Source organism: Ovis aries, chromosome 2, assembly GCF_016772045.2.
Source record: "Ovis aries strain OAR_USU_Benz2616 breed Rambouillet chromosome 2, ARS-UI_Ramb_v3.0, whole genome shotgun sequence".
NCBI lineage: Eukaryota > Metazoa > Chordata > Mammalia > Artiodactyla > Bovidae > Ovis > Ovis aries.
The window spans coordinates 180,261,038-180,264,830 of record NC_056055.1 but is presented as its reverse complement, the minus strand read 5'-3'; positions in this window follow the sequence as shown (position 1 = coordinate 180,264,830).

Sequence of the window (3,793 nt, the reverse complement as noted above, 5' to 3'; positions counted from 1 at the left end):
GCCAGTACCATACTGTCTTGATGACTGTAGCTTTGCAGTATAATCTGAAGTCAGGAAGGTTGATTCCTCCAGCTCCATTCTTCTTTCTCAAGACTGCTTTGGCTACTTGGGGTCTTTTGTGTTTCCATATGAATTATAAAAATTTTTGTTCTAGTTCTGTGAAAAATGCCATTGGTAATTTGATAAGAATCACATTGAATCTATAAACTGAATTTGGCAGTATAGTCATTTTCACAATATTGATTCTTCCTACCCAGGAACATGGAATATCTCTCCATCTATTTATGTTGCCTTTGATTTCTTTCATTAGTGTCTTATAATTTTCTCTGTACAGTTCTTTTGTCTCCTTAGGTAATTTTATTCCTAGATATTTAATTCTTTTTGTTGCAATGTGAATGGGATTGATTCTTTAATTTCTCTTTCTAATTTTTCATTATTAATATATAGAAATGCAAGTGATTTCTGTGTATTGATTTTGTATCCTGAAACTTTGCTAAATTCACTGATTAGCTCTAGTAATTTTCTGATACTATCTTTAGGGTTTTCTATGTATAATATCATGTCATCTGCAAACAATGAGAGCTTTACTTCTTCTTTTCCAATCTGGATTCCTTTTATTTATTTTTCTTCTCGGATTGCTGTAGCTAGGATTTCCAGAACTATGCTGGTTAATAGTGGCAAAAGTGAACACTTTTGTCTTGTTCCTGATCTTAGGGGGAATGCTTTCAGTTTTTCACCGTTGAGAATAATGTTTGCTGTAGCTTATCATATATGGCCTTTACTATGTTGAGGTAGGTTCCTTCCATGCCCATTTTCTGAAGAGTTTTAATCATAAATGGGTGCTGAATTTTGTCAAAGGGATTTTCTGCATCTATTGAGATGATCATATGGGTTTTATCTTTTGATTTGTTAATATGGAGTATCACATTGATTGATGTGCATATACTGAAGAATCCTTGCATCCCTGGAATAAACCCAACTAGATTATTGTGTATGAGCTTTTTGATGTGTTGCTGAATTCTGTTTGCTAAAATTTTGTTGAGAATTTTTGCATCTATGTTCATCAGTGATATTGGCCTATAGTTTTCTTTTTTTGTGTTGTCTTTGTTTGGTTTTGGTATCAGGGTAATGGTGGCCCTGTAGAATGAGTTTGGAAGTGTTCCTTCCTCTGTAATTTTTTGAAAGCGTTTTAGAAGGATAGGCATTAGCTCTTCTCCAAATGTTTGGTAGAATTCTCCTGTGAAGCCATCTGGTCCTGGACTTTTGTTTTTTGGGGGGAGATTTTGATCACAGCTTCAATTTTTTGTGCTTGTAATTGGGTTGTTCATAATTTCTATTTCTTCCTGGTTCAGTCTTGGAAGATTGAACTTTTCTAAGAATCTGTCCATTTCTTCCAGGTTGTTTATTTTATTGCCATATAGTTGTTCATAATAGTCTGTTATAATCCTTTGCATTTCTGCATTGTCTGTTGTAACCTCTCCTTTTTCATTTCTAATTTTGTTGATTTGATTCTTCTCTCTTTTTTCTTGAAGAGTTTGTCTAAAAGTTTGTCAATTTTTATCTTCTCATAGAACCAGCTTTTAGTTTTATTAATCTTTACTATTGTTTCTTTCATTTTAAAAATGTATTTCTGCTTCAATCTTTATGATTTGTTTCCTTCCACTAATTTTGGGCTTTTTTGGTTCTTCTTTTTCCAGTTGTTTTAACTGTATAGTTAGGTTGTCTATCCAATATCTTTTCTTGATTCTTGAGGTAGGACTGTATTGCTATAACCTTCCCCCTTAGAACTGCTTTTGCTGCATCCCATAGGTTTTGAGTTGTCGTGTTTTCATCATCATTTGTTTCTATAATTTTTTTTGACTTCTCTTTTGATTTCTTTAGTAACCTATTGGCTATTTAGAAATGTGTTGTTTAATCTCCATGTTTTTGTGTTTCTTGCAGTTTTTTTTTTTTTTTGTAGTAATTGATATCTAGTCTCATAGCATTGTGGTTGGAGAAGATGCTTGATATGATTTCAATCTTCTTAAATTTACTGAGATTTTATTTGTGCCCCAGATGTGGTCTATTCTGAAGAATGTTCCATGTGCACTTGAAAAGAAGGTGTATTCTTCTGCATTTGGATGGAATGTCCTGAAAATATCAATGAGATCCATCTTATCTAATGCATCATTTAAGACTTGTGTTTCCTTATTAATTTTCTGTTTTGATGATCTGTCCATTGGTGTGTGGTGGGGGGAGCATTAATGTTTCCTAGTATTACAGTGTTACTGTCAATTTCTCTTTTTAAGTCTGTTAGTGTTTGTCTTATGTACTGAGGTGCTCCTATGTTGGGTGCATAGATATTTACAATTGTTATGTCTTCCTGTTGGATTTATCCCTTGACCATTGTGTAGTGTCCTTCCTTATCTCTTGTAATCTTTATTTTAAGGTCTATTTTGTTTGATATGAGGATTGCTACTCAAGCTTTCTTTTGCTTCGCATTTTCATGGAATATATTTTCCATCCTCTCACTTTCAGTCTATATGTGTCTTTAGGTCTGAAGTAGGTTTCTTGTAGACAACGTATATATGGGTCTTGTTTTTGTATCCATTCAGCCAGTCTGTGTCTTTTGCTTGGAGCATTAATCCATTTACATTTAAAGTAATTATTGATACATATGTTCCTTTTGCCATTTTCTTTATTGTTTGGGGTTGATTTTGTAGATCTTTTTGCTTTTCTTGTATTTCTTGACTATATAAGTCCATTTAACATTTGTTATAAAGCTGATTTGGTGGTACTGAATTCTCTTAACTTTTGCTTGTCTGAAAAGCTTTTTATTTTTCCATCAATTTTGAATGAGATTCTTGCTGGTTACAGTAATCTTGGTTGTAGAGTTTTCCCCTTTCAGTACTTTAAATATATCCTGCTATTCCCTTCTGGCCTGCAGAATTTCTGCTGAAAGATCAGCTGTTAAGTGTACGGGATTTCCCTTTTATGTTACTTGTTGCTTCTCCTTTGCTGCTTTTAATAGTCTTTGTGTTTAGTCTTTGTTAGTTTGATTAGTATGTGTCTTGGCATGTTTCTCCTTGGGTTTACCCTGTTTGGGACTCTTTGTGCCTCTTGGACCTGATTGACTATTTCCTTTTCCACGTTGGGGAAATTTTGAACTACAATCTCTTCAAAAATTTTCTCATAACCTTTCTTTTTATTTTCTTATTCTGAAGTGAAGTGAAGTGAAGTGAAGTTGCTCAGTCGTGTCTGACTCTTTTGCGACCTGGTGGACTGTAGCCTACTAGGCTCCTCTGTCCATGGGACTTTCCAGGCAATAGTACTGGAGTGTATTGCCATTTCCTTCTCCAGGGGAACTACCCGACCCAGGGATCAAACCTGGGTCTCCCACATAGTAGACAGACGCTTTACCATCTGAGCCACCAAGGAAGTCTTTCTTATTCTGGGACACCTATAATTCAAATGTTGGTACATTTGATATTGTCTCAGGGGTCGCTAAGACTATCTTCAATTCTTTTTGCTTTATTCTGCTCTTCAGAAGTTATTTCCACCATTTTATCTTGCAGCTCACTGATTCATTCTTCTGCTTCAGATATTCTGCTATTGATTCCTTCTAGAGTATTTTTAATTTCATTAATTGTGTTGTTTTTCTCTATATGTTTATTCTTTGTTAATTGATTCTTGCATTTCTCCATTTGTTTTCAAGGTTTTTGACCATCTTTACTATCATTATTCTGAATTCTTTTTCAGGTAGCTCGCCTATTTCCTCTTCATTTATTTGGACTTCTGTGTTTCTAGTTTGTTC